Source organism: Trachinotus anak, unplaced genomic scaffold, assembly GCF_046630095.1.
Source record: "Trachinotus anak isolate AG129_WGS33_773 ecotype Australia unplaced genomic scaffold, CSIRO_AGI_Tana_v1 ptg000007l, whole genome shotgun sequence".
NCBI classification, from domain to species: Eukaryota; Metazoa; Chordata; class Actinopteri; order Carangiformes; family Carangidae; genus Trachinotus; species Trachinotus anak.
This window is the reverse complement of record NW_027273858.1, coordinates 20,478,186-20,498,678: the sequence shown is the minus strand read 5'-3', so window position 1 is coordinate 20,498,678 and position 20,493 is coordinate 20,478,186. Positions and strand designations below refer to the sequence as shown.

Sequence of the window (20,493 nt, the reverse complement as noted above, 5' to 3'; positions counted from 1 at the left end):
CCAGTTCTGCTGGTGGAGACTCTAGGAAGCACAAGTAAATCCGGGCTCACACGGCAGGAATTGTAAAATCGGAACTGAGTTTGACATCAGGTTGCATCAAGCACATAAGGAGGAACTTCACAGATGTTCTTCTCTCAAATCTCAAACATACACACACACACACACTACAGGATTTGCAAACAATGGCGCATCACAAATTACAGGATATTAAGATTATCGTGCCAGAGGGAGCAATCAGAAAAAAAAACACACCATCTCGTGCGATCTCATGGGGAATGACTGTGGTGCAACAACGTGTAATGTGAACCTTAATACTTTCCAGTGAGAAAAAACAAAAGCAGGAGACTAAAAGAGTTTGGGTGAGGAGATGGTTCAGGAGACGCAGTGAGAACTGAAGATGAGATTTTAACTGTCAGTCGGATGCTAGCAACCGTCAGCCTCAAGGGCCATAATGTTTACTGTTGCTTGGCAACACTGTCAGATGCTCTGATGTAATCATAATCATAATAATCCAACATTTAAATATCAAACATATATTTAAACATGAAACGTTTAACAATATTCGAAGCAGCTCTGTTGAGCCTGTGAGCAGTTCAGGAGGTTTAAGGCTGGATCTGTGAACCCCTCACATTAGCAGATAATCTGGGCTGAACAAAGGTACAGATCAAGGACCAGATTTCTCCACCAATTATGGGAACTGATGAATCAGGGTTGAAAACTGCTGTATTCTGAGCCTGGCTTAAGTCTGCACTCTGGGAGCACAGTGTTACAGTGTGGTAACAGGGAGCTATGAGCTCTTTAAGATATGACAGTGTCTGACCATTAAGGGCTTTGCAGGTGAGGAGAAGGATTTTATATTCTACTCTGGATTTTACAGGCAGCCAGTGCAGAGAAGCTGATATGGGAGTAATATGATGTCTTTTCCCTGTTCTTGTTAGTACACATGCAGCAGCGTTCAGGATCAGATGGAGAGTCTTTACAGACTAATCCAGCCTGGAAGTAACAAATGCATGGACTAGTTTTTCTGCAACTCTTTGAGGCAGGATGTGCCTGATTTTTGCAATGTCACCGAGGTGAAAAAACGCTGTCACTGAAATCTGTCTTTTTTTAACAACTATGAATAGTGTGAATAAGAAATCAAACCTCATAAATGAATGAATTCAAAGGAGTCACAATAGCTCAGTTATTATGATGAATGTTCCAACTGTCGCCTCTTTTTCTGTGAGTGTGTTCCCCATACAGTCAAGCCAGCAGCCTTGAATATAGTGCAAAGTGTGGCCTTGGCAAATCCATTAGGCCCTGCATATGCCATTTAACTCTGAATGACTGACACATTTGAAGCTATATGGCTCCAGAGGAGCTGCAAATGCAAAGAAATAAATATACAAGTCACCACTGCTGTTCATGCACAGTGTACAGATCTGATGGGTCTGACCTTGGCAACTCTTTTGAACAGATTTTGAACACAATGAATAAATAAATAAATATATACATAAAGGTGTAGAGAGTTTAATTACAATATGCAAATACATTATGATATGAGGCAAATATTGCTGTATTCACTGATACCTCCTCGGAAACCTGCCTCGGCTTCATGGATGAATTATGAGAAAATGGACCCTCGGGCACAGAAATGTAAAACTCCTCCCACCCCTCCTTCACAAGAGAAAGCAAGACACCCAGAGCCTCTTTCAGTCTCGATGTTTCACTTTGTATCTCTTTGTAACCTTTTTCTGTCTAGTTGTTTCATGTCTCTTTGTCGTTATTTGGTGCCTCTTTGTGTTGCATATTTCTGTAGCTGTTTTGTGTCTGTAGTCATTTGTTGTCTGTCTGAGTAATTTTGTGCATCTTTGTTGTTATTTGCTGTTTCTCTGTAGACATTTTGTGTCTCTTTGTCGTCATTTGTTGTCTGTTTGTAGTCATTTTCTGTATCTTTGTGGTTGTTTTATGTCTATTTTTTAAATGTTTTAGTCTCTGTTGTAGTTTTGTGTCCCTTTGCTTCTCTTTCAGGGACATTTATTAGATGAATCATATTCTTAGGCACTGATCTTGAAAAAAATTGCACCTTGAATTTCAGTTTTGTTTACACTAGAGATGAAGAGAGGCTGTCCCACTCCAGAGCTGAGAGTAGATCCACACTGACACTCCTCTTTACAGATATTATACAAAATACCACACAGAATCAAGATCATCATAGAGAGCCTGACATGCAGGTTCTAAGTTCTTAAAGCAGAGCTATTCTGCTGCTCTGCTTTAAACTGCCTCACTAATGTGACTATATTTTAATAAAATTTTACTGTAGCCTTAGAAAAAAAAAAAAAAACACGATCAAGACATTTCTCCTTTTAAATGAGCTCTCTTACTTCCAAAAAAAAATGTTAATAGTCAAGTTAAACGGAGGCTCTGGTCCAGCAGCCTCTGTGTCCTTGGACCAGTGGGCCTGTGCCCTATAGGCCTGCTCAGTGATCCATCTATGCTGGAGGACTGTGTAACTTGTTGGGTTTATCAAGCATATGCTTCAGTGAATTACAAAGCACTTCGAGAAGTCATTCAGGAATCATACCCCCCATGGCCACACTCAGGTCTGATCAGACCTACACTCATCCGTGATTAAAAGAGCACTCACAGAAACTTTCATGCAATGGTTTATTAACCACTAAATAGGTGCGAAAATGAAACGCCATTGAACGTGAAGTGCAAAATAACCCACTAAGTAAAGTGGCACAACAAGGCACAACCAAATAGACAATCGCTCTGTGTGCAGTATCAACCTTTCAAAACTGATCACAAGTGTTTCAGACGCTTAAATTATGTCGGGCTTACACTTATCAACCAGTACTCTTCACCTGCCAGAAAACTAGTCCCTGCTGGCTCTGAATGGCCCACTGAACAGTTCACAGCTGACACAGACAGTTGATGAGAAGTCAGTTGAAAATATCCTCTGATGTGCTGCCAACTTGTTTCCACATCAGGTTCCCACTGGATCCACATATGCAAAATGCTGCAGGTCACCTGAAGTGGATTTGAGAAACTCTTCAACCCTTTAAAAACTTTGTAACACCTGCATCTGCAAGAAAAATAACTCATCAATTCATCGTTATAAGGCACCAGATACTGTAGATACAATGTAATGGTTCAAATTATGAAAACCACAAACATACTAGAGTGTTTTTTTTTTTTTTTTGTAAGACAACAGAATATTCATTATAGTTAAGACCACAGACCAAAGTTTATAAAATGTAAAATACTCAAACCAGCATGTGTATGGGTATGGTGATGGCAAGACTGGTCTCTCATTGGTCTGTCCTCCATCCACCATGGTCTGGACTGCCATGAAATTCTGCACAAGAACATTCATGGAAGAAGAAGAAGGAATCTAAGTAGCTGTGGTGACTTTTCCTCTAGTGTCACCATGGGGTTGAGATTTTTGGATTTTAGTAAAATGTTTTGTCAATTATTGAATCAATATCTATCAAATGAAATTTGGTAGAGATATTCATGGTGCCCAGATGATGAATCCTAATTTATCCTCTAATCCTAATTCACTTTGGTGAAGTAGCCATTTGGCCTTGATCTTATTGACCTTATTGACTAATTACTATTTATCTACTGACATTTTTAAGCTCACTTAACCTTGCTATCTTAAAGTGTTTTAAACTGGCTAAGCTGCACTTGTTTGTTGTCTACTTTGTGTTTTCCATTTGTCCAGCTGTGTCTTGTGTATGCACTGATGTTTTTACACAAATTACATTGGTTAATGGATAAATAAAGTTCTTTCAAATTTTATTGAAGTTATTTCTTTTGGCCATTTTATGGGAAGTGCCAGTGGATATGGACAGGAGATTCAAGGAGAGACAATGACATGTATGACATTAATAACATGCAGCAAGTGGTACTGGGACTCACTGCTCAGGGCACCCTTATTGTTCACCCCAACTGGCACAAAACTTTGCAAAGATATTAACTGTTACCAGATAATTATTGCTGTCACTTTTCCGCTGGCACTAAAGGTTGGCATTTCAGTTTGTCCAGTACTTTACCAATACCAATACCCCTGCTGTGTGAAAACGCATTTCATCACCACTTAGTGTGTCAAAGCTAAAGTGGACCAACCTTGACTAATGGAAAGATTTTCTATATTTGCACTGTGAGCATTTTAACATGATGATGTTAGCATTTAGCTGTGTCAAAGTACAGCCTCACAGAGCTGCTAGCATGGCTGTTGACCCTTCAGACTTGTTTTAAATCTTAACTTAAACTCAGAGTTCATTTGTTTTGAATGATTGCACGTCAAACCTAAAAACCCAACAGAAGTGCCATGTTTATTGGTGCAATATGGAGTTTTTGTTGCGACAGCTCAGCTCTATTGAAAAGGTACTTATCATCAAACCTAGGTCAAAAGTTGAGGCTGTGAAGGACCAAACAGGCCTTTAAACAAATAAATATGTCAGCAGCACAGTCATGAAAATTTGCCACATTCCTACAACATTTCAGTATCTTTCTGTTCATACAGTGTTATTTTGATCTCCATCGCTAGAACCTAGAGACCCTAACAAGTGCACTCTGCATGCAGACAAGCTGTAACTCCCTTAGGCTCAGCCGCCATCAGTGTGTCTAAAATATGCTACACTGCATAACAAAAAGTTGAGAGGAGAAACAAAACAAAAACCAAATGAAACAGTGAATAAGAAAATATCACACTCAGTACGTCTGCCTTGCCTGAGGATGCAAATAACTTCAAAGATCTGTCAGAGAAAAGGCAAAGATGTAGAGAAAAAAAAATTACCCTAAAAGTACTGCCCTTTCTCCTTTTCTTCTTCTTTTATTTCCAGGGATGAGGGCAGAGCTGAATGCGGGACAAAGCCATCATATTTGGTGATTCCTCTACGGTCATGATTATAGAAGTGATCAAAGTTAGCCTGGAAAGCTTCCAGCACCACCATGACAACAATATGACTACAAAAGACAAGAAAAAAAGGCCTCCCTAGGGCCATCAGCAACTGTACTATCAATACCAAGGCACTTTGGCTTTGCATTTCCCTGGTAATCCTGGCCTTCCAGCAGCCACAATAATTAGGATGTTGCATACACACTATAACACAAATCCATCAAAGGCCTCTATTCTGTATTTGTGCATTTGCATTATGTGCTGTGCATTGTGTTTTCAAATTATGGGCCAGAGAGTGAATTATAGGCCCAGTGAAATGAGTGATAAATGTACAAGGAGTCCATTTGCAAAAGCCCATACTTCCCCATAATCACAACTTTATTGAATCCACTGTGAGCCATCAACACAGTTGTTTGCTGAGCCTTAAAAGCAAATAAATATGCAAACACAGCATATCCAGGAAAAAAAAAAGCCTTTACATGCCATTAAATATTTAGACACTCTGCATAAAATAGTTATAGACTATGTAAACAACACACACATATACACATGTGCCTACACTCTGTATCCCGTTCCATGCATTACATTAATCCACCAAGTATTTTTTTTACTTGTACATCAGGCTTGGTTTGCTCCCACCTGCCTGCCTACGTTTTCTTCATCTGCACCATTTCTCATCTGCAGAGGCTGACATCATCATCATCATCATCATCATCATCATCATTAATGCAGCAAGGTTACATCTAAAGGATTCCAACTTCAAACTAGCTTCAAACCAAACGAAAACTACACCACTGTCATCATTATCACAGTGTGACAATGTACAGTATTAGCTCTCTGATGATGATCTTGCCTTTAAAAAGATAAAAATCACATCCACTCCCTGGCACTTGTCTTATACTGTAAACACGTCACATATTTTAGGATTGACTCATTTATTATTCATTTGTTGATACCAACAGAGGAATTCCTATGTAAATTTACACCATCATTTCTTAAAGGGAACTGAACTTCGTTTCTTGATTGCAATGATTGCCGTTTAAAGGTCATAATGCAATGATAGAGATCTGAGCAATAAGGCCTGGTTGACTTTGAGACGGATGTGTCGTGCCCTGCTGAGTGCTTGGCAACAACAATGGAAAACTGAGATTCATTCCCCGTCTGTGGGGAATGAATGCTCTGGAAGACTGTTACATGAATTAATTGGCAATTAGCTGGTAAGAAACCATAGTGGGTTGAAAGCGGAGACGATACAGTGCTGGTGAGCAATGATTAGTTATTTAAAGATGGCCCTGAAATGCCCCTGCAACTTGTTTTTGTTTCAAATTGGTATACTTAAATACTTCACAATATTAGGCCTCTATGCATGTTTTATTTATATCATTTTAAAATCAGTTTAATGATAAGCAAAGTCCTACTGTGCATTTTTTTAAATCCAGTTTTATTTCAGCTGTTATTCCCGACACAAAAATATGTTTTTTTTTTTAAACATGCCTCTCCTCTCCTCCCTTGATTGACCTACTTTTCTGGATGCTAATAAGTCAGCAAGGAGACGTTTGGTGTAGCCCTGTCAGATTTGCTCACCATGGGCCTGTATCACGCTCCTGTCAGCCTCTTTATTGTTGATGAAGTCTCTTTTTTTATTTTTTCAGGGTGTTGAGGGCGTATGGGGGAGTTGAAGTTGTGTCAAACAAGAAATAGCCTGCAGGATGTAGGTTTTAAAGGAGGGAAACAAAATGCTTTTCGACAACACTGCTTTTGTCAAGTAACTACATAGGTGGTAGGTTCGGGAAGCACTGTGCAGCATTGTTTCATTCGAGTAGAGGGGCTGATCAGTTTCAATCGAAGCAGGCATTTCATGGTTAAAAGAAAAGTTTCAGAGATTTGACAGGGAAGCCATGCACCTCAGTCACTTCCAAATAGCATGTCTAAAAATACCCTGCCTGTCACACATAGCGGCTCATGTGGAGAGGCTTCATAGGCGAGTGAGAATAAACTAGTTAAAGTGAGTTAACTAAAAACCATCTGAGAGGGGTCTGAACTCAGATATCTGTCTAACTGGCACAAGGTCAAGAGCAGGGTAATGAACTCCAGCAGCCAGGCCACATTTCACAGTCAAATGAAACGATGCACTTCAACTTAGGTGTCAGATAATACCTTTGTAATGCCTAGTGTTAGTTTGGACCCAGAAGCAGACACAGGACTCAGAGAGGGGTTTGTAAATGATTTAATAAGATAAAGTTGCAGATGAGGGTTGAAGGGTTGGCTGGGGGCAAGGGCAGAGGGAGGCAGGCTGTCAGGTGAACGGAGCGATGGCGACCAGATGAAGGCTGAGGACTGGTGGCATGGTCTGGCAGATGAGTTGGCGGAGTGAAAGGGAGGATTAATCTGGCACTGCAGTCTGGAGGCAAGGTGTGGTTAGTTCAGAGCATGAAGAGCAGCACAAGAAAAAACTCAGAATACCAGAGAGAGAGAGAGAGAGAGAGAGAGAGAGAGAAAGTCTGCCACTTGACAGGCTGAACAATCTGGCGACGAGTACTTGAACTAAAGGTGATGAGTTGATTGTAGACAGGTGTAGAGAGAAGCCAGGAGCCTGTGGAGGTAAGCCACACCCACAACACAAACACAGTCGCAGCCAGTCGTGACAGCCTTGCTTGAATTGACAGTATGGTAATGTATTAATGTATTTAAACATGAAGTAATGCATAAATGATTCTCTGGACTTTAAATATGTTGCCACTAAAGACGATTATGTTCTGAATCTCTAATGAGCTTATTTGCAAAGCATCTCTGAATTTAAGTAGCCTAGATGTAATGTGTAACACAAATTCTGGGTGTAAACCACATGGCAAATGCAGGCACCATATTATCAATGTGCGATTCACACAGTGGCAGGTGGTACATTGTCAGCTGTGAATGTGTGAACAAAAGCACAATTATAACTTTCCCTCATCACCTGCTCCAAATTAGCTCTGCAGATCCTCGGATTCAGCCTCGGCGCTGGACAGAGAGGGGGAACGACAGCTTGGAAATACTTCCTGTCACACACAAAGTGAGTCATTTAAAACCAGACGGTTCTTCTTTCTTTTCCCATTGTTCAGCTGGTGATGAAATAATAATGATAGTAAATGATGATAATCCACCAAAGTGAACAAGAAAATCCTCTGAGTCTGTTTTTGATTCATATTATTGTTACATGAATATTTAGACATTTCAGGAAATATGCATATTCTTTCTTTCCAAGAGTTAGATAAGAAAACTGATACCACACTAATGTTAAATACGTTAAATGTGAAGCTACAGCCAGTTAGTTTTTAGATTAGATCAGCATAAAAGCTGTGAGGCAGTCCTGGGGCATCATGAAGTGGGCGTCATAGACAGTGAAGGCCAAACCGAAACGAGACTGGACTATGGAGGATTTTCGACGCCAGCTGTGCCTGCCCTTATTGTTCAGTCGCAAAGTGGTGCTCCTAACTTCTTTTTTTCTTTTAAACGGAAACTTAAAGTTTAAATGTCCTTGGTTTTTCATAGTTGTACTGCTTGCTTTTCAACTGAGCTGAAGACCAGTACTTTAAACTTTATTTAAAAGTTTAATCTTCGGGCTCTCTGTTGAAGTTGTTTGCTGCAACATTATTTTCATTAGCGGCGCTCAATTAATCTTGGGATGGAAAAGGAAAAGAAGGCTGCACTTCTTGACCTTTCCGCGCTGCTATGATGCTGTCTGTCTTCAAATGCAGCCTCTGAAGGATGTGGCCCCTGAATTGGGACACAGCTGAAGACCAGAAACGATGTGAAACAGCTAGCCTGGCTTCGGCCAAAGGTAGGTGAACAACATTTGCCTCGCAGCAGCTCTAAAGCTTATTAGTTAACATCTGATTTTTTTAAAGGTTAAATTTGGACAAAAACCAAAGCGTAGTGGGGTGGGGTAATGGACTGTTTCCAATTCACTTTATGCCAGGCTAAGCTAACCATTTCTTGTAGCGTCATATTAAGCTTAGAGTCAAATGTTGAACTTATTATCTGCCTCTGAGCAAGAAAAATGTGTCACACATGTCAAACTATTTCTCTAAGATGTACCTAATATTCAGTTTCTTTGAAATTAGATTCACATCCAACGCTATTTTCAGCTCCTCTAGTGAGACAATGTCACACAGGCCTCAAACATACCTCACAGGTCAACACAGCCCTCCGTGATCTGGCTTTGTTCACGGGATAATCAGAGCGCTCTGTGTTTTGACTCATCAGTAGTCGTAAGTCAATGAGCAGAGGACGGGGGAGGTCACAGCTCTACATCCCATCTTCCCTGAAACTAAAGTGTTTCACTGCCATGTGAGGAATTTATGGGATGGCCTCTTCTGTGACCATGGTGATTGAGTCACCTCTCAGTCAGTGGTGGTTTCTACTAAACAGAGTTGTTCTGTTCATATTCAGCAAGCAGCAGTGAGCAGTCACTATAAATGACCTGGAGAGTTTCTCATAGAGTCACAGTGAGGCTTTGAGTCATTTCTTTTTGGATTTTTTTAGGCTGAAAACTATTATAAAACATTCAGACTGGACATGAAGTACATTTTACAGGTGGTGCTACTGCATAAAAAGGCAAAGGGTGTTAAATTTCCTATAGCTAGCACAGATTAAAGTCTCATTAATCAATGTTTTTTTTTTACAATAACAATGAATGAAATGACTATTAGTAATGTAGAAGAGGTTCCTTGTAGTGACAAACTCAGAGAATTTTCACCAAGTATCTAGAGGCTCTATTGAGTGTTGCAACTTTTAGCTCATTGATTTAGTTTTCCTGAACCCTACTCCACTCTCTCTAATTTTATTAATTAATTTTATTTCATTAATTTTATATAATTATTGTTTTCAAATGCAGCAGGCAGCAAAACAAACTATGATACTCCCACTGTACACTGCACTACTGATAAAAACCAACCCGTCGTCCAACCTGAACAACCATAAAGGTGTTTTTTTTTTTTTCTCCAACCCTTTGATAGAAGGAGTCTCTCCCAAAAGACTGATGGTTAGTGGTCATTGGTTGGTGGTTCCTATAATAACAGTAATGACTTGGTTATGTTTGGGAAAAGATTTGGGTTAAAATAAGTACTTGCTTAACATTAGACGACCTTTGTTGTCATGGTTACAATAATAACTAAGTGGTCAACATGGTCAAAGTGGTTGTAGAACGGTCATGGATAATAGAAACAACATAAACTGCTACTTTAACATGGGAATCGAACACCGCTCTCCTGTGTCATATTCCTGTGTTTTGTTGACTCATCCATCCACCACAACCTCCTTCTGATGTGGACATTGTCGCTCTATAAACTACGTCACCACACTTTTCCCTTTGCTCCTGTCATGCCTGCTGCCCCCCAGGTGACCAAACTTGTTGGACGCTGCTGTGCAACTTCAGTGTAACAGAAAGAACTGGTGAGTTCCTGGTGAGTGACAAAGCGTTAACAAGATGAGTCACTGTGAACGCTGTCACAGAAACACACAGCCACACACACACACACACACATGGTCTGTGTGCACCTCGTTAGCCACGGACAGCTAACTTCTGTATAGCTGGTACATTGGGCTGTTAGGGCTGAAAAAACACAGAGTGGCAAAACAAGAGCGTAAATGTGACAAATCTGACCACTGGAACAAAACTTTAACACATCTGTTTAAGCACTTGTGAAATGCAACAAGTAAAATCTGGAGGTAAAACATCAAATGATCTCAGCTACGAGATGAAAAAGTTGGAGTCGAGAATCGTTTCCAGGGTTGAAATATTTTGAAAGAACAACAGTCCTGTTTTTATGGACGTGAAATGTAATGGAAACTGTCAGATGGGTCCAGTGTTAACCAAGGGCCTCTTCTGATTTCCAAATGTTTAAATAAACATGAAGCATATGCCACAGTTGCAACAGTTTGGCAAGACACATTGTCCCAAGAGCGATAGAAACATTTCATTGTTTTTACTCCAACACTAAAGTATCTGAACATGTCTGAAGTGATGCAAGATGCTCTAACTTTTCAGACGCACTGAAAAGGAAATATGGTAAATAGCTCCATTGGCAAGTGATGATGCATTACTGAGCAAATCATCATCTCCATCCTGGCTTGAGCCTAATAGGAATCTCAAGCATCTCTGCATGTTTGAATCAGCATTAAATTTTAACCACAGACTTCTGCAAGGATTACCAGTAAATTCTGTACATCAAGAAGCCGTGGGGATGCTTAAATCCCTGCAGTAACAGTTATTGATGGATCCCACTATTACAGTCTTTCAAAGAAATCGTTGTTGAAATATCTGCTTTGTCTGGTTCACATAAGATATTCCAGCAGCCCAATCCCTGTTGGGCATTTCTTCAAAGTTCGTCGTCCTCTTGTCACTTCAACCAGAGAGCATCATTGTATTGACAGCTGAAATGCTCTGCAGGGAAAGTCCCTTGTCTTCACAAAACAACATGGTGCAATACAGCAGATGCACCATGAGTGTGAAGGGGAGGATCACCCTCAAAACTGAATAGGTTCTCTGAGCTATCAAGACATCAAATACGCTTTTAGTGGGTCTTGATAGAATGATATCAGTACAAGCTGATGCAACCCATTGGGGAATTATGAAACTACACTCAGCTTCCTCTGCTCAATGAAAATTTCATCAGGATGGGACAAGTCTGAGCAGCACTGGTGTGGCTCTCTGGTAGTGTCATGGAAGCAGATTACACAACATACAGCCACAACAAACACAGTACGCTCAAATTACATCAAAAAGCAATTGTAGAGGAGCTACTGGTGAGTGATTTAATGCATGTAGGGGTCAGTTCACATATAATTCGTCCTGCAATGATCCAGTGAGGAGAAAGAGAGCGAGCGGGGTAAAATCGCAGTAAAATGAATATAAAATCCTTAGCTTGCACTGCAGGTTTTATCTTAGAGTCTCCCTGAAAAGTTAACAATATTAAGGACAGGATTTTCACATATCTATCAAAAATATCACTGAGCCAGCATTAAAAGTTCATTTTGAGCATCAGACCCCATGACTGGAAGTATCCTGAAAGCTGTGGGCTGTACGTTAACGCTGCTTCTTAGAGTACAGGCGCCTGATAAATTATCAAATACGTCTGCAAAGTACAACCTGCAACTATTCCCAGCTCTTATACCCCACTACTCCTCAAAGTAAGGCCAGAAACCCTTGGGGTCTTAGATTTCCCGTATCCCAACATTTTTCATCTGACATGGCTCCATATTTTATTAAGAAAGACAGAATTTTAGTTTCCAGTCCCCACACTGTTACCCCATCACTTTAAAGTGCTCTTTTGTGCTCAATTAAAGCTAAAAGTGACTTTCCTTTCAGATTTGGATTCCCATGCCAGACTCACTGGTGCTGACTAGGCTGTGACTTGTTCAGTGTCCCTGTATCTCACCCTGAAGATCTGCATACAGCTGCCATCTTTTGCCCTACAAACACCATACATTTTTAAGCGATCAAGAATGATCTCTGTCTTTCTCTCTCTCTCTCTCTCTAAAGGTTGGCTGAGCTGCTGAAATATAAATGTTTCATTTGCTCGCCCTCCCTTTGGCTCTCATCTCAGGCATCCGCCTACAGCAGCCAGGTTTCTGAGACAGTCTCCTGCAGGAAGAAGTCGGTGTGGTCAGTGGGGATGTCAGACACACACACACTTCCATTATGAATGGGGATTTTGGATTCACACGTCGCTCCCAGGCATATCTGACCGTTTCTTTGTAAAAGAGCTTTGTCTTTTTCAGACATTATGTCCCACCTGTGAGGTGATGAGTCTGTTTTTAGACTTACAAACTCCAGCAGACGCTGACAGAGGGTATGAGAATGATAAAGTGTGATAAAGTGCTTATGTTAATGAGTGTGGGGTAAACTTAGAGTCAGACTGCTTTTAAACCAAGGTGGAGTTAAATCTTTCCTCTACATTGTAGAAAAATCTGCAATTTCTGAGACCAGCATAACATGGAGGTGGCAAAGAATACCACCTGATCAGTACCTCCTAATGCAATACAATAACACCTGTTCTTATGCAAAGTCTGTATACTACAGGATACTAGGTGACTGGTGACACATTAAAGGAAAAACTCATATGCAGATGCTTCCAGGTGTGGGGGATTTTCCTGGCACTGGTGCCCTGAGAGAGGAGGGTCCCTGCAGATCAATACAAAGTTATAATGAGACACTTTTATGCTGATTGGAGTGGTGTCTTCCAGCTTGACAACTTGCCTGCACTCAGGAAATGTTATGGCCTTTGCAGTCACCAGGTCCCACTCAAGTTGAACGAAAGGCAAAAGTGTTTATGAATGGCCACAACCTCGATATGACAGCCACAGCCTGCCGTCACCTGAAGGGGCAAAGTATGAAATCTTTTAAAGGAGCTATTTGTAAGTTTTCTCCGCTGCCAAACGTGGTTTCCTGCTGGGAGCTGGTGACTGCCGCTTGACAAAAGCTTCAGCCATCATTGTGTTTACAAGACAAGAGGTTATAATACGCCCTCTGAGCAGCGCCACATCTTCGGGGCAGATTGTAGGCTGCAATGAGTCACAGTTGGAAAGTGAGGAGACGGCCGGGGCTAGTTCTTTAAGTTTCATGCTAAACGCACAACATTCCTTGTGGACTGGTAAGTAAACAGCTGTTAATGCTAATGTTAGCTATGTAGCAATAGCAAAACTTTCGAAAAGGTCACTGGGCGATCTTACCCTGGAAGGCATTAATAGAGTTGTACTCACAAAATGCGACAGAAAGTGAAAAAGAAAGTAGAGTTTTAGAGAAAAGTTCACCCAGCTCTCATTGTCAGCTGAGGAGGGGAAAGGTGTGTGGAGGGTGGGGGGCGGGGGCTTCAGATGCTGTTCCACCATCTGACATCTGGCTACTGAAAATGAAAACAAAGAAAAGAAAAACTGGGGAGAGAAAAGAAACAGCAACAGTATGTCACCTATTTCATCCAAAGACTGGTGGGTGTAGTGCTTCGGTGGTGTAAATGAACCTGTTAGCTTAGTCCACAGTGAGACAGGCTACCTCTGCTTCCCTGACATCACTCACTCAATATCTTCACAGAAATTCAAAGCATTTACATGCCGCTCCTCTTTTAGCCGACATTTAATTAATGCAGGAAAACTTTTAGAAAACTATTCATACTAAATCAGCTACTTGCCTAATTGCAAGAGAGCTTTGGGGAAAAAGTGAAAGAATTAAATCCATTTCAATATAAACTGTAAAAGAAGGCCTTCAGCACAACTCTCATAGAGGGCATCGGTCTTGCCTCAAATAGTGAATTCCACTGTATGCAGAACGTTGCATGTCTCCACAGTGGCTTGGCGTGACCTCTGGTGGTGGGGCCCATCTTTTCATGGGGCCCAAAATCCCTGTTGCTGCATAGTCTAACTTTTTGTGGCACTCTTTATGTCAGCAAATGAAATCAACACTATAAATGTCTCTGTGGAGAGACTTCTCTGAAAACACGTGCTGTCCACCCCATGAGTTCAAGCCCAAACTGAGGTAAGGATGGGGAGGATGAGGAGTAGACTGAACTTCATGAGTAAAATCTGTGGGTTTACTAAAATCTGTGCAGTCTACTGTGCCATGGTATTCATTCACAGCCATAAAACACATCATAGACTGAGTTAAATATAAGCTTTTTTGTCATTAGGCATATTAATACAATAGTATAGGCTTCCCTGCGGATTTTGTATCAAGATGAAATAATTCATTATGTCACATTGCCATAGATGTACACTAAGACAGTAGAAGTGGCAGTGTGAGTAGCATTTCCCGCGGAAAGTAGATGATTAGATAGGATTAGTGTTCAGGTCTGAACTGCAGCTCTGCTAAGGCTGCGGATTGCAGAGCATCAGAGAGGAGAACACCTTGCCCTGATCATCTGACGGCAGACGGCTCCTCCCCGCTCCCTCCAGTCTGCTACGCAAGGCAGCGGCTGGGGCACAACTCTGCCCGCGTCTCAGCAGCCCGCACTGGCTCGCCTGCATGAGCCGGAGACGGAGTCGAGTTCTCCACTTTGAACAATCACGGACTCCGTCCCCCGTCCCCCCCCCCCCCTCCCCCCGGTGTCTGCTTTCAGAGGAGTCAGTGATGAGAGTGGACGAGAGGAGAGACCGAAGCTTTTCTTCTGTGTGGACCGGCGGTGCGCAGAAGTGCGCTCCATGCTTCAGCATCATCATCATCCTCATCATCCTCATCATCCTCCGCACCTGAGATCACATCAGACCCACGAAGCGAGATCCTCACCGAACCCCCCCCTTCGCGAGGTAACCGGATTTTTCCGTAAGGATTTCCTTTTACTTTGTCTGTGTGAAATCCACCGCTCCGGAACAACGCAGCGGCTCTCTCTCTCTCTCTCTCTCTCTCTCTCTCACTCACACACACACACACACACACACGCACGCACGCACACACACACACACACACACACACACACGCAACACTTGAATCTCCAGCGTCTGACACAAGGATGTTTCCTGCTTTTGAGTTCATGCGCGTTTAATTGATCAGTTATTAAGCCACCGAGTATAATATACATCCAGCGTCGCCTTGCTGCAAGCTGAGTCTCTGGCATTTCCAAACAGGAGCATTCATTCATGTGAAGTGACTGCCTTGCCTTTTCCCCGCAGTTCACATTTAAATCTTCTGTAATAGAGTATTGATCAAACTAATTAAAATGCTACATCCAATAAATTAGCTTTATAAGCTCCCAAGATTTAAAAAAGAAAATCATTTGTAGATCCTATGGGCTGTGGCATAAATTCAACCTCACATTAACATGTTAAGGCAATAAAAGTTTTGGCTGAAATGTTGAGAGTTTAAAATAGATTCAGAGTGAAACAGACATCGTAGAAGTTCTTCTTTCAGTGCTGACTGCTGAAGCTGAAGGATGTCATACTTTATCTTGATATAACAGTTTGTGCTCAAGTCACAGGGTAGACTTAATCAGGCATGTGCAACCGATGGCAATTTCCACTGTCCTGTTGGTTAAATGTAGTATTGATGTAGCCTGGCGTTGTGTTTCCCTCTGCGTCACGTCTCCTATATCTGGTATCAGGCTTACCTAGTGAAACTCCAGGAGGATGCAAATTGCCAGAGGCTGTGCAATTCACCTTTAATTATGAGCATGTGGGTGTTGGCCTATGTGAGCTGGTGCTTGGAGCTGCAGGATTTCTCAGAGGTACAAGCCGGTGTTTGACTGGAATAAGTTCTCTGATGAAATTCAAACGAAACATACAGTTTTTTCCAGCAGCAGCCCCATCCTGTCCCATGGCTAAAAGTGGGCTTTAATTGGTGAGTGTTTGAAAAAGGTTCATGCTTTTTCAGTATTTAGTCATAGGCAGCGCTTAGCAACCATGTTCCTGAGCGCGGGGTGGGGGTGTTAATGTTCTCACAGTTTATGTGAGTAGACTGCGCATTACTTTGAGAGATGCTGTGGTTACTGTAAAGGGTAACATACACAGGCTTTTATTTAAATCAACACTCAGTAGCCTTTAGGATCACACTGTAAATTTCCTTCTTTTATTCATCTAGATACACTTGATATTAAAAGTGTTAATCTTCTTCTTGATCTGTGCTGAATTAAATGTAAACAAAAATCTTAAAACACTTTTAATCAAAGGGTGAATCTGTTAAAAACAGCAAAAATAGAACATGTAATACAATGAAAGCAAAAGAAAAAAAAAAAAAATCTAAATTGAAAAGCTGCTCCTGTAGTGGGAAATTAAATTGGTCAAAAGGTCAATATGAAAGAGGGTCGCCCTTGTTATTTTCATACCCGACTAATCAACATGAATGGGGCCACTGTTCATCTGCAGCTAAACTGGGACAGATATTTTTTTTTCTTTTTGCTTTCACTTGTGCTCAAACCAAACGCGTAAGTAAAGGTGAAGTTGGAGATTGTTTCTGAGTGAGGGTGTAAAGACAACGGTGGTTCGGGGAGGCATTGTGATTTCTAAATCCCCAAAGAAAACTGGAGGTGTCTCTGTGATGTATGACTGGACAAATATACAGGGTCAGTGGATGATACACCACAATGTGTGGAGAGTTTCATGTGGGAAGGATAGAAAAGAAGAGAAGGAGGTGGTGGAGAGGGAAACTGTTGCTAGAGTACAATTTCCTGTTATTATGTATGTCTGTTGATGGAGTTTATCCAGTTGGCTCCACTCGAGCAAAGAGGGGGGTGGAAGAGAGGAACACCAAAACAAAAAGTGCATTTTCTTTTCCTCAACTTTTTTTTCTAATCAGGAGCAATAGAAAATAACAAGAGAATGCAATTAATATTTGATGAACTTATGTTTGCTGAATTAGAGGATGAAAAACTGTGGCATACGGGAATATTTGTTAAAATGCAAATAAATTCCTGACTTTTTTCTCTTTTGTGGCTGGGGGTTGGTTGATTCTCTCCCTTATTAGGAGATAAAAGAGCTTTCATAAAAGAACCAGTGTTTTCTGTTGTAAAATGTGCTCGATGCAATCTCAAGGGCTTAATTTCTGTATTTAAATCCAACAGAAATTAAAATTCATGTTTGCTAAGAAATTAGAATATATATCATGGGTATTTGTTTTGTTGTCTGTTTATTTGGTCACCTATTTGGTCTATTTGTAATCATCAAAAAGTAGAAATAAAAGTTGAGTTTTTTTCACATTTATTTTTCTGCAGTGATAGTAGCTACCCCCTTATGTTTGTGGTCCTCAGTAAGTGTGAATTATTGGCTCCAAGTGACACTGTCTGTGCTGTAATTTGATTTGTGCAACATCTCTGTGGGCACTCACTAAAAATAGTTTGTAATATAACTTTAGTTCCAACGGGCACACAGGCGGTAAGCCAGCCGGGGGATGTTGTTAGCTGCTGCACCTGTGACGTTTCTCCGTGACTCCACTGAGGTCACGGGACACCTCATCGTATTGTGACAATCAAGTACAAAAATTTCAAAAGAAGTGCTATGATCAGGCAAGAACAAAGAGCTGCGTTAACATCGGTGAGGCTCTGCAACGGTGGAGACTGTAGAGTTTGATTGGGAAAGAAATCTCACCCTGGATTTATCTGCTGGGACCAAACTACTTGGTTGGGTGCATAACTTCAGATGCTATGCCAGGTAGCGTTGCTCTCTTGTCTGCTCAGTTACAATCCTACGTTCCTCTCTTCTGTCACTGCAGTTTTGTAAAAAAAATCTCAACAAATATGTCTCGCTAGTGTTTACTCCGTTGTGTCTTGGATGTTTGAGTGCATGTCGTTTGTTTGATGAGGCTTTATATCATAAAGTTTGTTTTGTTTCAGCTATGACCAATAGTATTCACTTCCACGCTCTGGACTCTGCCATTATGTCATTGCCTTGGCAGAGCATGTCCATGAATCTGGGGGGGCGGAGCTTCTGAAGGCGCACTGAAGGGAGGGGTGTGGCTGATTTGTTTTGTTGTTGAGTTCAGATATCGACAGTCTTTCTCCAGCATTGCTTACTCCATCTTTAATGTTCATAGGCTGTACAATGCTATCACATGCTGCACTTAGCGCATCACAGCTGACAGTGCCTCACCTCGCAGTGCTGTCTGGTAAATGTCAGTCAGACACTGCCATGGAAACGCTCACCTAGAGGTGTAGAGCTTAGAAACTGTTTCCACTGTTTTTAAATGGTGAATCAGATAGAAAAGCTGCTGTATCATTGTAGTTTAAATGTCCTGACACAGAATGGGAGGAGAATTCAGATTTCAGTCCAACTAAAGTAAATATTCTCCAAGCAGGACCAGTGACAATGGGACAGTGTGAAGGACTGGCTTCCTCTTGTTTCCATAGTGACCATGTTAACGAGGATCAGGTATCATTATTTCCTCTACACCCATTTAAATAGAAATTGTCAGCTGTCATGTGCCTGATGACTGACTTTGATCCCAGCTAATGATCACTCTGTTCATCGCGGCGCAGCAGGACTTATTCATTATGCTTTTGGCCTGAGCAGAATATGTGAATGATTTCAAAATGGAGCCGTTTGACCGAGCGGGTTCTCAGTCCTGCTGGCTTCTTGATTTTGGATATTTACACGGCTGTGATTAGGTCAGCCGAGTACAGTTACTCATCCAGCATTGTGATGGTAATGTCATACAGAGGCTGATTTTTGTGTGTGCCTGTAGAGTTGGTTGGATCCCCTGTCTGGCTCCCCCATGGACTGATTACTGATCAGACTAGCATTTCATATCAGCCTCGTGGGGGGAAATTAGAGGATTAGCAACAACTTCATGCTTATTCCCTACGTATCTTTCGGGCCTCCAAATCCAGTGGAAGCTATTGTTATTTTAAGTAGCTTGGCAATTGAGCGGGAAGCAAACGGTAATTCTCCCAGGTCTACGGAGATGCAGCGCTGCAGAAAGTGTTTTGGAGCTACCTCTCCTCTTATTCATACTCTTTCATGGTGTGAAAGTCAGCAACTGAGGGCTGTGAAGCCGGCTGCCAGGACCTCTTCACTCCAGTCCTTGGTTCATACATAATAGATAAGTCACTGTAAGTTACAGTACAGGGGCATAACTAGGCTAATGCCCAGATTTGCATATTTGTGCCGAATTCCATAATTCATGAGTGTTCAGCAGGCAGCGGTGCAAAGAGCCACCTTGGTCCATATGCTGCGCGCCATATCTCTGGGGTTGCATCCAACCATGTACACCAACCTCATGGTATTAAAGGCAGCATAGAGACTGTCACTGCCAGGGACTCGGGAGCTGCGTCTTCATCATCAAAAGCCTCGGAGCCCGAACTCAGCCTTTGGGAAAGCCTTATTAAAGGCATGTAGGATCTGATGACAGAATCAGACAACAGGCTCCTTCCTGCTTAATTTGCTGCCATTCTGAAATAATGGGGCAGGGTAGGAGTGTGTGAAAGAGGGGTGAGTGGAGGGCAGCGACACCTTCCAGCGAGCACATTTCACAGGCCACTTTTTCATCAAGAGGTTCAAGAAAGCCTGACGCCGCCATCATTGCCAAGTGTTATGAAGTAGATTTATCATTCCACTTGATGACGGGATAAGTTATTTATTCATTACCTTTGTTCTCTGCCTGTCTCAGATGAGGCAGCCACATCCCTCATTATTGGTGACTGCGTGTCATACATCCTTTTTTTTATTTTTATATCACACCCATGTCTTGTCGCATTTGTCAGATGAATAGTATCTGCTGCTTCGGAGAGATCACGACCCCGTCATGTGGAGTGAGGTTTGTTTTGATTCAGATGCCTCCGCGCCGCCATATGTATCAATTTATTCTGTGTGGGTGTGTGCGGTTTTGTGAAGCTGAGGGAGGGAAAGTAACAGATAGTGATATGAGATTTCTGTCTGTGAAATATGTTGTTCATCTGTCTGCTGGCCTGAATATTTAAGTAACAGTTTAATGAAATGAGGCCAGATCACTTGTTGTATTATAAAAAAGAGGAAATATTCGTCTGTTATTTGGAAAGGAACCACAGGTTGTGTGTGTGTGTGTGTGTGTGTGTGTGTGTGTGTGTGTGTGTGAGGTAAGGCTGAAGCTTTTCCTTGTCTTTACACATCAGTGGAAGTAATTTTACAGGAGCAGATGAATACTCATGAGAACAAAATGTCAAGCGTTGGTC

At 41.6% G+C, this 20,493-nt stretch overlaps 1 protein-coding gene across 3 annotated transcripts in view; it reads left to right on the top strand.

The window, feature by feature from the left end:
• Positions 1-14,849: 14,849 nt before the first annotated feature.
• The window catches only part of hs3st1l1 (heparan sulfate (glucosamine) 3-O-sulfotransferase 1-like1), a 29,379-nt gene continuing 23,735 nt past the window's right edge, over positions 14,850-20,493 (top strand). Inside the window, exon 1 of one of the 3 annotated variants that reach the window (XM_071481296.1) lies at positions 14,850-15,166. The gene's annotated coding sequence lies outside the window, so the exon portion shown is untranslated. Of the gene's footprint in view, positions 15,183-16,061; positions 16,194-20,493 lie in introns of those variants that run through there. The other 2 variants (XM_071481295.1, XM_071481298.1) reach the window with 2 other exon arrangements.